The 13963-nt window shown below is 37.4% G+C and overlaps 1 protein-coding gene across 2 annotated transcripts in view; it reads right to left on the bottom strand.

Annotated features, from left to right (window-relative positions):
- Positions 1 to 13963, bottom strand: part of SYT9 (synaptotagmin 9) — a 381537-nt gene that overhangs the window by 261104 nt on the left and 106470 nt on the right. The gene's annotated exons all lie outside the window — the stretch shown is intronic.

Consider the following 13963-nt stretch of genomic DNA (forward strand, 5'->3'; position numbering starts at 1 on the left):
ACCCACTACAGTATTTTGCCTATTGTGATTTCTTATCAAATATTTATTGGATTTATTTAATTAAATCTAAGACATAATTTGGAGCACCTAAAAGATAATCAACAGATGTTTACTGAATGAAAAAAATCAGTGAATTAATTAGCTTAACATTTTAATCCACAGAGACTGAATACTTCACTTTCCTCCTTTCAAAGACATAGTGCTGTACCATATAGCCGGGGAACACTGCTGAAGCTAGAAGCAAAGCGGCATGATTGAATGAAGTGATAAACGTTAACAATCACTCTGTGCTAGTCACTGGGACAAGCATGTTACAAACACCTCTCCATCTACTAGAATCTGCACCTTTATTCATTCTCTTCTTTCTCTCACATAGATGAGTATTTCCTATGCTTATCTAAGGCCATCTGCTCCCCTTACAGAAAAAGCACCTATACATGCTACATACAGTTCTTCTCTTTCTATTCTTCCTCAAACTCAGACTCTGCCTCTACCACTCCACTAAAATTACTCTTTCCAAGATCAATAATGACTTCATTGTTGCTAAATGCAGTAATACAAAGTTTAATTCCATATTTTAAATCCATTTGATCCGAATTTAACTCTACATCCTCATGTTACTTGACTGACCTCAGCAGTATTGGACACTTGGCTTCCAATGCTACTTTGGTCTCCTGGTTTCTCTCCAGCACTACTGACTACTGCTTAACATCCTATGTTGATTCTTCCTCCAGTCTTAACTTCATAATGCTGGAGTACTTCAGGGCTCAGACCAGACTGCTTTTCTCTATTTACACTCTCTCCCTTGGTGACTTGTCTCATGGCTTTAAATATCATCTATAAAAGGACAACTCCTAAATTTATGTCTCTCCCTTGAACTCCAGACTCATATATCCAATTGCTTTCTCAACATCTACACTTGACTGTTGAATAAGCACCTCAAATTTATTGTGTCTAAAACTGAGCTTCTGCCTTTGCCCAGACACATTCTGCTTCACTGTACTCTTTCTAGCCATTCCAGCTAATGGCCTCTTTCTCATTACTTAAGCCAAAAACTTCTCAGTCATCATTTATCCTCCTTTTCCCTCTCATATTTCACATCTTTCACCAAGAAGTCCTTTGAGCTCTGTGTTAAAGATGTATCTGGACTTTGACCACTTCTCTCCACATTCACTTTTATAATCCTCTCTCATATGGATGAGTTTTCTAACTGTTCTCACTGCTTCTACCTTTGTTCCCCCATTGTTCATTCTCAACTTAATAGCCAATGTATACCTATTAAAATTTAGATGAGATCATGTCACCCTCCACACAAAAATCTCCAATGGTCTTTCATCTCATTCAAATTAAAGTGAAGAGCCTTACAAGGGCTAACATCACCCACATGATCTAGGCCTTGGCTAGCTCTCTAATTTCATCTCCTACCTTCCCTCCTATCCACTCCTTTCCAGCCACACCAGTTTCCTTGCCATTCCTGGAATATGCTTCGGGTTCCTTGACCTTAAGAGCATTGTAAAGGCTGGTTCCCATACCTGGCGCATTCTCCCTGCAGGTGTTTGTCTGGTTTAGCCCAGTGCATTTCCCAGACTCTGCTGAAACATTACTTTCTCCACCTTACAACTCACAGTCTCTCTCAACCTTCTCTGTGTCTCCACAGCACTTCTAGTGTACTGCAATCATTACTGTTCACTAGAAATGCAAGTTTCTTTAGGGCAGGGAGCTTTTTTGCTGTTGTTGTTCACCAACATATCTCCAGCACTAAGAGCAGTTACTGACATGTAGCAGGTATTCAATATTTGCTGAGTGAATAATCTTATTTAATTCTCACAATCATCTGAGATAGGTATTATCAATGTTTTTTATGTTACAAAGGAAGAATGTGAGGTTTAGATATACCATCTGGCCCACAGTCAAAGCGCTGTTAAGTGGTAGAGTTGAAATTCAAATTTATTAATATGCTGAATAGAACATTAAAAATTACTACTAAGAGTTTGAACTTCAATAAATCATAAACCTTGATTACAATAGGTAGATTTTTATTATATTACCTAAATAAAATATGGTTATACACAATACCTGTGAATAATGATGATTTCTTCCAAAGGGTAGGGAGGTTCCAAAAACTGATTTCAATGACTTGGCATAGGTATGACCTACTTGCTTTCTTTCTATTACAAGTTGATGAAATCATCTTAGTAAATCATGCATACCTCTCAGAATACTGCCTGATTAAGAGGTATATTCAATAGAGAAATCTTCCTTTTTGAACCTGAAGATGGAGAGGGGGTGCCACCTATTAGAAGTAATTGTGGTAGACTAATATAGCTCTAAATTCCCTTTTAATTAGAAACAAATGCTTAATGTGAGCTCTATTCTTTTAGTGAAATACTATTCCTCTGACTGTCAGATAGTCAGATATTTGAGTCAATGAAAGGGGAAAACTGGGCAGAAAGAGTGAAGGATCTCAAACTTTTAAAGAGATTTTTTTGGAAATGTATGACTTTATACCAAGACAGCATAGGTCAAACTAAGGTCAGAGGTAGGAAAGTGCAGTGTTGTTCACAGGATGAAGAAAAATGTAATACAAAGTGGGATGTAAAGAATAGTTGAAGGAACACAGGAGGTTATGGCAGTGATGCTAAATCACTCCCTCAGCACTAGGAAGCCTTGAGGGTTTCTAAAGATGTGATGTATGTGCAGTTCCATGTGTGGGTGTATGTGTGTGTTGATGATGATGATTGGAGTTGTACAAAATCAAAGGAGAGGAAAAGAAGTTAGCAGGTAAAATTTTTCAGACCCCAAAATGACCTTATTTATTTACTTGTTTATACTGTGCCTTCTTTACTTGTTAATACTGTGCCTTAGTTCAAAAGAGGGAGAAGGCAATGGCACCCCACTCCAGTACTCTTGCCTGGAAAATCCCATGGACGGAGGAGCCTGGTAGGCTGCAGTCCATGGGGTCGCTAAGAGTCGGACACGACTGAGCAACTTCACTTTCACTTTTCACTTTCATGCATTGGAGGAGGAAATGGCAACCCACTCCAGTGTTCTTGCCTGGAGAATCCCAGGGATGGGGGGGCCTGGTGGGCTGCCGTCTATGGGGTTGCACAGAGTCAGATATGACTGAAGTGACTTAGCAGCAGTAGTTCAAAAGAAGAATTTAATAGATAGCTGTTCAATAGGCTGAGGAAGGCAGATGCTGTATTCTCTTTTCTGTAAGAGAGATGTTACAGAAAAATGAAACATAACCACTTGAAGGAAATGGGAGCAGGAAGCAAGTAATCTAAAACACAAGCCAATGCACTAGAAAGAAATTCAGCTAGAACCAGTTTAGGTAAATCAAGCACACGCATACAAGTACATTCACGTGGACACCACACCACACCACACTTCATTGCTAGAATGAAAGGCTTGACATTATCATAAGTTGTCACAGTATGTACTGACTGTCCTGGTCCACAGACTTCAATACACTTGATGGTCACAGTCTGTATCTGTCATTGTCCATGCAGAATGTCCTGTGCTGGGCTGTTATAGTATGCAGTGTCTGCAGTGGAGCATTCAAGCTGATAAACCATGTACAGTCACAGTGTATATGGACTCTTAGAATAAAAGCAGGCTGACATTTTCTGGCTGTCAAGCTGCATACCGCTCTGCTAAAGATGTTATGACATTACCTGAGCAGTCATGATACATATAGACTGACATAAAATGTCTGCCCCCTCCTCATGTAAAATGGCTGCAGTTTCTTGCAAGGCTGTCATGGTATAAACTGAGCTTTCAAGGCAGAAGGGTGTCACAGTGCATGCTGGCTGATATCCTGAACTATCATGGTTTATGTTGGCTGTCATGATACATACATCCAGATATACTCTAGGCTGTAAAAGCAAATACAAGAGTGTCACATGGTGTGAGGCTGGGAGGCACACACGTCCTTCACAGCGTAAAATGGTCTTAATGTACATACAAGCTAACATATGCTGTGCTGTCATATAAATACTTGGTCGTCATGGTGAATGCAGACTGATAATATGGGACTGTCACAGTGTGTTATGGACTGGAATCGTGCACACACATGGACATACTTTGGCTGATATGGCATATATGGGGCCATTACGGTATAGGCAGGCAAACATACAGCAGTACTTTAGTGTCAACTGAAATGTCACAGTATCCGCACGCTGACACGCACTAGACCATCATGGTGACAAAAAAGGTAGCCAAACGAGTTTCCTATTTTATGGTCTAGTGATGTATACATCACTTTTAGATACTACATTAAACAACCATATGGTGCTAATAATAATTACATTCAGTTCAAACTGAGTTATAAGGAGCATACTTAAGCTAATAACTCTCTCCACTCCAAAGGAAGAATCCATATAGCTGAGCAATCATATTATTTCCCCAAATATATATGAGGGAATATCTTTGGCTATTTCATTTTTCCTTCAGTTACTTGACTTTATCCAGGCAGATGGCAATAAAAATACTGTGTTTTCCTTGACAGATAATTTGTTTTCCTACACAGAGTATACTATGCTTATATCAATACACTGCAATATTTATTTTTCACTTAAGGCTAAATATATTTATAAACTTTAATGATATTAGCAATTTTCAAATGTTTTCATTATCAAAATAAGATAATATTTTTATATATGTAAATTTTAAAAGCTGAATATTTGTGATAAAATGCATAATGTAACATCATTTAGTTTACATAATAAATAGTAATTTTCATGAGGACCAATATACTGCAATGGGATAAAAAACACAAATTATAATATCGTATCTACTAAGGGCCTGACAACCTGCCATCAGGTTTCTATCCACAAGAACACAGGATGTGCTGAAATGTGCCTGAGGCATTTACATCTGTTGACCTTAAACAAACAGACTGTCAGTTATTTCTCCAGCAAAAATGGGTTTACTCAGGATCAGGAAAGAATTGTAACTTGAGGTCTGTAACCACAGTGAGCTGCACCAAACCCCACTCAACAAGAAGAGGAGAACTTCTTTATGAGGGAAAAGGAAGCTGGGAGGCCTAAAGTAAACAGAGCCACTGGAGGAATTGAGAGTTCAAAGTATAGCGGCTTTCCATTGGCTGAGTTATGACAGTCTCTTGGCTGAGCTGTGGACAGGCAAGAAGTGCAAGTCTTTCTTTTTCCTATTGGGCTCTGCTGTGGTTGCAGGTCATGAGAGCTCCCTCTCCTGGCCTCAATTTTATTTGGAGGTTTCTCTTCATTAATTTTTACATACCTCTCTTTAGATGGTTAAAATACAGGTTCTAAAAATAAGCATATCCTAAGTCGAGAAACGGTCCAGTGAACAGTAGTGAAGAGGAGGAGGGCGTGCTGAGTTGACCACTGTCCTGGTGAGCCATTTAAGAAAGGACGTTGCTCACAGCTGTGGAGGTGACACACTGCAGGAAAACATATTTGGGACTAAAAATGAAGCTTTGTAGTTGATTTTAAGGTGACAGAAAATCCCACAACTATTTTATTCTTTCTGGGTATATATCTTCTATCTTGAAACAATCTCAAATTTATAAAAAGGTACAGGATGAATACTTTGAGAGTGAACTGCTGACTTGATACCCCATTCCTCCCTGAATACTTTAGTATGTTTCCTACAAGCATGGACATTGTCTTAATAATCATAATATGAACATCAAAATCAGGAAACAAAAGACTCAGATCCCATTTGAGTTCTCCCAACTGTCTCAACAGCAAAAGGATCCAGTTCAGAATTTGGTGTTACATTTAGGTATTAGGATTAATGTGCTGTATTTTGTGACATCTGAAAAATAGAGGCCACCAGTCTCCATCCTGAAGCTATCTAGCTCACTCAACCCCTCTGGCAAGGAATCATCTCATTGGCATACAAAAGACACTCTTCTCACTCAAGAGATTTCAAGGGTTTTAAGAACCTGTGCCAGGAATCCAGGACAAAGGCTATATAAATATTTCATTATACTACAGTGGAGTAGTATTACTACTTCATCTTGACAGAGACAACCGTGACTACAGTTCACTTTCCTTTGCTGAGAACTTCTCACATGCTCACATCTAACGGCAATGGAAGCTGGGCAGCAAACAGTAGGTGTGTGTGCAGGTCAAGTCTGTCACTGTGCTGTGACACAATCTTTCTCAATTACGGTTGTCTCAGTATACTAGTTGTTCCAATCCTTGCTTTCTGACCCCTGACAAAACTGAAGGACCAGACAGGGATTACAAACTGTGACACAAATGGTCTCTAGCTCAGTCTATAGTGGCATAATTAGAAGTATCCAGGTGACCAAAGAGAAAACTCAAGGAGAATGACTGCATGTTTCCTTGAGGAAATAGAAGAATCCATAAATTGACCCCTAGGCCTGCTGTGTATCAGTTCTGCGAGCTTTGGAGGACAGAGAATATTCTCTGCAATTTCAGGAAACAACTAATGTTGCCTGACATTTAAGACATCAATCATATCAAAGGGATAATTTCAAAGACCCCAGACTCTTACATTTTCCCATACACTGCAAAGTACTAAAATCATTAACTTGAGATGTCTGTGTTTTTTGTGATTATCAGTATCCTTTGATGTTTGACTACATGTTTTGTTTTCTCCAACAACAACTCCTATATATCCTGACTCCTCCCTTACCAATTTGGAACTATTCCCTGGAGCTATCCAAGATGTTTCTCAGGATACAGTCCTTGGTAAGGTCCCTGAATAAAATATAACTCTCAGCTTTTAGGCTGTGCATTACTTTTTCAGTCACCAATCTGCACTGCCTCTACTTGAAGGATGCCTTCTAGAGTTGTGGCGTACATAACCATACAGCTAGAGATGTCAGCCCTCTTCCCTCATTCCAGATAATTAGCAGAAAGGAAATAACATGAGACATATGGATAAAAACTTCAAAAAGAAAAACTTGAAATCTGAACATCTACATTCTTAGGCAAATTAATGAGGATATCTTTTTTTGAATTGAAACATCAATGGAGAGATTAAATGATCAATAAGATTAAAAACAAAAAAACCAATGAAGAGGAGTGGGGTCATGCCACAGGAGGTTGTTTTGGCTAGCTGATTCTACATTTTATTTGAAAGCATAAATCTGTAGTAACCATTGAGAATCTGTCTTAAAGAAGAAAAATAAAAGTTGGTTTGAGCAGAAGGCATAAAAATTGCCATAAAACTAATAATGTTAAACAATATGGTACCAGTGTAGGAATGAAACAATAGGTCAATCAGAACAGAAAAGAAAGCCCAGAAACACATCCAAGTACAAATATTTTCATACTAAAATAGATGAGAAAATGACTGATTATTAGAAAGTTGGTGTTTGGATATTTGGTTTTCCATTTGGGAGTAGATGAAGGTAAATCTCTATAACATACAAAAAATAATTTCCACATGGCTTGATAATCTAAAAGAAGAACATTCAATTATGTAAATACTGGAAGAAACCAAACAGCTGTTATCTTGTTATCTTAGAGAAAGGATGACATAAAACCTAGAAGTCACGAAGAAGGTTAACTGATTTCACTTAAAAACTAAAACTCAACTGTTTAAGAAATCACATACAAAATTATAGGACAAATAGTGATAATAACAATAAGTAGCATTTTTGAATGACAGATAATGGCTAGGTGTTTACATTTTTACATGCAACACTTAATTCTTATAATCATCCCATTATGAGGAAAATTATTTCCAATACTTTCCAGCTGTGAAAACTGAGATGCTGGGAGGGTAGTAAATGATTTCACTAAGATTATCCAAGTGTCACTAAGTAATAAATCTTCGATTTAAAACAAATTCTGATTCCAAAACCTATTTGCTTAACAAGTATACTACACTGCTCCCTTAATACAAAAAAGGAAAAATATTTGCATCATAAAATCTTCAATGCAGTACAATCTGTAATGCCAACAGAACTCTTATGTATCATTTAGAAAGATAAAAACCAATTCAATGGAAAAAATGGATTAAACAGAAAAACCATAAAAGACTATATATGACTAATACATATTTTAAAAAGTCAACCTAGCAAATTACCAAAAAAATGCAAGCGAAATAAAAAATGAAAACCAGACAGGCCTTAAAAATACATCTTACTTAATAATGGTGTGGAGAATTAAGCATTCTTATTTGCTACTAGCAGGAATACATACTGGTATGTATTTGGGGCCTTCCCTCGTGGCTCAGCAGTCAAGAATCCACCCGCAATGCAGGAGATACATGTTCAATCCCTGGGTATTCTCCAGCACCACAATTCAAAAGCATCAATTCTTTGGCACTCAGTCTTCTTTACAGCTCTCACATCTGTACATGACTACTGGGTTCAGAAACATACAGTCCACCAAAACTGAATCAAGAAGAAATACCTGGGCTTCCCCGGTGGCTCAGAGGTCAAGAATCTGCCTGCCAATGCAGGAGACACAGGTTCAATCCCTGGTCTGGGAATATCTCACATGCCACTGAGCAATGAAGCCTGTGCACCACAACTATTGAACCTGTGCTCTAGAGCCCATGAATCGCAACTACTGAAATCCATATGCTGCAACCACTGAAGTCCCTGCGCTCTAGAGACTGTGCTCACAAGAGAAGCCTGCACACCGTAACTAGAGAGCAGCCCACACTGGCTGCAACTAAGCCCCAGCACTGCCAAAAATAAAGAAAGATGCATTTTTAATAAAAAAGAAGAAACAGGTAATTTGAAGAGGTGGATCCCTAGAAGTGAAATAGAATGGATTACGAAAAAAGCTCCTTACAAACAAGAGTTCAGGACCAGATGGCTTCACACATAAATACTACCAAACATACAAGAACTTATACTACTTTCTCAAACTCTTCCAAAAGACTGAATGGGAGGGAACACTCCCAAAGTCATCCTATGAAGTCCCCATCCCCCTGATACCAAAACCAGACAAAGACACTACCAGAAAAGAAAATTAAAGGCCAATATCTTTGATGAATATATATGCAAAAATTTTCAACAAAATAATAGTAAATCAAATCCAACAACATATCAAAAAGATGATATACCACAATCAAGTTGGATTCATTCCAGGGTCACAAGGATGGTTCAACACACACAAAGCAATCAATATGATACACATCAACAAAATAAAAGACAAAAACTACATGATCATCATAATAGATGCAAAAAAAAGAACCTGATAAAATTTAACATCAATCAAGATAAAAATTCTTGCCAAGTGGGTACAGAGGGATGAATTACGACATACTAAATGTTATTTATGACAAATCCACAGCCAATGTAATACTCAATGGTAAAAAACTGAAATCCTTTCAACTAAAATCTGGAACAAGACAAGGATGCCAACTCTCAACACTTCTCTTCAACATAGTACTGGAAGTCTTAGCCACAGCAATCAAAGAAGAAAAAGAAATAAGAGTTATCCAAATTGGAAGGGAAGAGGTAAAATTGTCATACGCAGATGGCACGACACCATCTATACAAAAACCTAAAGACTTCACACAAACACTTCTAGAACTGATAGATGAATTCAGCAAGATAGCAGGATACAAGATTTATGTACAGAAATCAGTTGCATTTCTTTACACTAACAATGAAATATCAGAAAGGGAATACAAAAAAATACTTTTTAAAATCACATTAAAAAAACACTTAAGAATAAACCTGACCAAGAAGGTCAAAGACCTTATATGCTGAGAACTGTAGAATATTAATAAAGAAAACTGAAGATGATTCAAAGAAATAGAAAGATATCTCTTGCTCTTGGATTGGAAGAATTAATATTGTTAAAATAGCCATACTATCCAAAGCAATCTACAGATGTAATGAAATCCCTATCTAATTATCCATGACATTTTTCACAGAACTAGAACAAATAATCCTAAAATTTATGTGAAACCATAGAATTGCCAAAGCAATCTTGGGGAAAAAGAACAAAGTGGGAGACATACTTCAGACAGTACTATAAAGCTACAGTAATCAAAATACTCTCGTATTGACACAAAAACAGAGATAGTGATCAATGGAACAGACAGAGAACCCAGAAATAAACCCACACACCTATGGTCAATTAATCTTTGACAGAGGTAAGAATATACAGTGGAAAAAAGTCTCTTCAGCAAATGGTGTTGGGAAAGTTGTATCATCACATGTAACGAAGTTAGAACACATCCTCACTCCATGCTGCTGCTGCTAAGTCGCTTCAGTCGTGTCCAACTCTGTGCAACCCCATAGACGGCAGCCCACTAGGCTCCCCCATCCCTGGGATTCTCCAGGCAAGAGCACTGGAGTGGGCTGCCATTTCCTTCTCCAATGCATGAAAGTGAAAAGTGAAAGTAAAGTCGCTCAGTCGTGTCCAACTCTCAGCGACCCCATGGACTGCAGCCTACCAGGCTCCTCCGTCCATGGGATTTTCCAGGCAAGAGTACTGGAGTGGGGTGCCATTGCCTTCTCCTCCTCACTCCATATACAGAAATAAACTAAAAAATGGCTTAAAGACTTAAATATAAGGCACGATACCATAAAATGCCTAGAAGAGAACACAGGCAAAAACATTCTCTAACATAAATTGTACCAATGTTTTCTTAGGTCAGTCACCTAAGGCAATAGAAACACAAGCAAAAATAAACAAGTGGAACCTAATCAAACTTGTACATTTTTGTGCAACAAAGGAAACCATAAACAAAATGAAAAGGCAACCTATGGACTGGGAGACAATATTTGCAAATGATTGAACCAACAGAGCTTAAACTCCAAAACATACAAACAGATCATACAAACCCCAAACAACCCAATTGAAAAATGGGCAGAAGACCTAAGTAGACATTTCTCCAAAGACATGTAGACAGTCAAAAGACACATGAAAAAGATGCTCAACATTGCTCACTACTAGAGAAATGTAAATCAAAACTACAATGAGGTACCATTTCACACTGGTCAGAATGGCCATCATTAAAAAGTCTACAAATACCAAATGCTGGAGAGGGTGTGGAGAAAAGGAAGCCCTCAACACTGTTGGTAGGAATAAAAGTTGGGGTAGTCACTGTGGAAAACACTATGGAGGTTCCTCAAAAAACTAAAAATAGAGCTACCATATGATTCTGAAATCTCACTCCTGGACATACATCCAGAGAAAACTATAATTTGGAAAGATACATGCACCTAAAAATTCATTGCAACACTGTTCACAATAGCCAAGCCATGGAAAAAAAAAACAAAATGTCCACTGACAAATCAATGTATAAAGAAGATAAGGTACATATCAACCCTCAGAATGGGAGAAAATAATAGCAAATGAAACAACAGACAAACGATTAATTTCAAAAATATACAAGCAGCTCATACAACTCAATATCAGAAAAACAGGCAACCCAATCAAAAAGTGGGGAAAAGACCTAAACAGATATTTCTCCAAAGAATTCGTACAGATGGCTAACAAACACACGAGAAGATGTTCAACACTGCTCATCCTTAGAGAAATGCAAATCAAAACTATGAGATATCACCTCACACCAGTCAGAATGGCTATCATCAAAAAGTCTACAAACAATAAATGCTGGAGAGGGTGTGGAGTAAAGGGAAACCTCATGCACTGTTGGTGGGAATGTAAACTGATACAGCCACTATGGAAGATGGTATGGAGATTCCTTAAAAAACTAAGAATAAAACCACCATATGACCCACCGATCCCACTCTGAGGCATATAGCCTGAGGAAACCAAAATTGAAAAAGACACATGTACCCCAATGTTCACTGCAGCGCTATTTACAATAGCTAGAACATGGAAACAACCTAGATGTCCACTGACAGATGAATGGATAAAGAAGTTGTGGTACATATACACAATGGAATATTACTCAGCCATAAAAGGAACACATTTGAGTCAGTTCTAATAAGGTAAATGAACTTAGAGCCTATTATACAGAGTGAAGTCAAAAAGAGAAAGATAAATATCTTTCCGTATACATACTAATGTATATATATGGAATCTAGAAAGATGATACCAATGAATTTATTTGCAAGGCAGCAATGGAGAAACAGACATAGAGAACTGACTTATGGACATGCAGAGAGGGGAGGAAAGGCTGAGATGTATGGAGAGAGTAACATGGAAACTTACATATGTAAAATAGATAGCCAATAGGAATTTGCTATATGTCTCAGGGAACTCAAACAAGGGCTCTGTATCAACCTAGAGGGGTGGGATAGGGAGGGAGATGGGAGGGAGGCTCAAGAGGCAGGGGACATTTGTACACCTATGGCTGATTCATGTTGATGTCTGACAGAAAACAACAAAATTCTATAAAGCAATTACCCTTCAATTAAAAAATAAATAAAGAAGACACAGTACATAAATATAATGGAATACTACTCAGTCATAAAAAAGAATGAAATAATGTCATTTACAGCAACATGGATGGACCCACAGATGGTCATACTAAGTCAAGTAAGGCAGAAAAAGACAAGTAGCAGAATCTAAAATATGACACAATTGAACTTATCTATGAAACGGAAACAGACTCACAGACATAGAGAACAGACTTGTGGTTGCCAAAGGAGGGTGTGGGCTAGGGATGGATTTGGAGATTAGTATTAGTAGATGCAAACTATTATGTACAGAATGGATAAACAAAAAGGTCCTACTGTACAGGGAACTCTATACAATATCCTGTGAAAAACCATAATGGAAAATAATATGAAAATGAATATATATATAACTGAATCACTTTGCTGTAGAGCAAAAATTAACACAACACTGAAAATAAACTATACGTCAAAATTTTTAAAATACAGAGTATTCAACTAATCATTTCTGTTAGAAGTCAGTACAATTCATAGTAGTGACTGGAAAAGGGGCCCCGGGGGTCTTCTGGGATGCTGGTAATATCCTGGGGTTTTGTTGTTGCTATCGTTTTATCTTGGAACTGGTTATCCAGGTGTATGCAGTTTGTGAAAATTGAGATATACAATTGTGATTATGTGCACATTGTGTATGCAAACAATATTTCTATCAGATGTTTTTAAAAGTAGAAAATATATATTTCTAAATACCAGTATATCTCTATATCCATCCCTACTAGCATAAGGATAGATACAGATTTTAAGATTTTAAAGTTAGGACTACGTTTAAGTCTGCTTATCCTGGGGACGGGTGTTATGGAGTTTGTGAGAGAAGAAAAGCACCTTTACCTCTTACTTTTTACATGTATGTAGCACTGGATTTTTTAAAACATGAAACATGCATCATCTTAAATTATTTTTTCTAGGAAGAAGGTGAACATTCTTTCAAGCTTCTCTATTAATAAGTAAGCACACAAATCTACTATAATTTTACATAGCATGTGTTCTGAAACCTTCATTTTGGGAGGGGAACCTTTTTTTTCTTGCCCCACACTGCTGGGCTTGTGGGATCTTAGTTTGCCAACCAGGGATTGAACCTTGGGCCACAGCAGTGAAAATGCTGAGTCCTAAGCACTGGACCACCAGGAAATTCGCTGGAAACCTTCATTTTTAAGTGAATCAGGTTTTTTTGATGTTGAATTGTGAGTTAATTGTATATTTTGGTTATTAACCTTTTATCAGGTATGTTGTTTACAAATATCTTATTCCACTCAGTAAGGTGGCCTATTTGTTTCATTGAGACCTTCATTTTTCATTCTAAAAGATCTTTCCACTTAATAGAGTCCACTTTTAGGAGATATATAAAATTCCTATGTCATAATTTACTTGACCAGTCCATTACTAATGGACATTGTCTCATATGTTTAATATTGTCAATAAAGTATTCATGTGCATTAACCTCCTTAGGATAAATTCCCAGAAGTATGTTACCAGAAAAATTGCTTTACATTTCCATATACATTGCTGCACTCCTTTCCTAAGATGATATGACCATTTTACACTCTCCACAATATTGCGGAAGAAGACTTAGTGCCCCTCACAATTGCAAATCTGAATTTGTCAATA

This window comes from Bos taurus, chromosome 15 (genome assembly GCF_002263795.3).
Source record: "Bos taurus isolate L1 Dominette 01449 registration number 42190680 breed Hereford chromosome 15, ARS-UCD2.0, whole genome shotgun sequence".
Lineage (NCBI taxonomy): Eukaryota > Metazoa > Chordata > Mammalia > Artiodactyla > Bovidae > Bos > Bos taurus.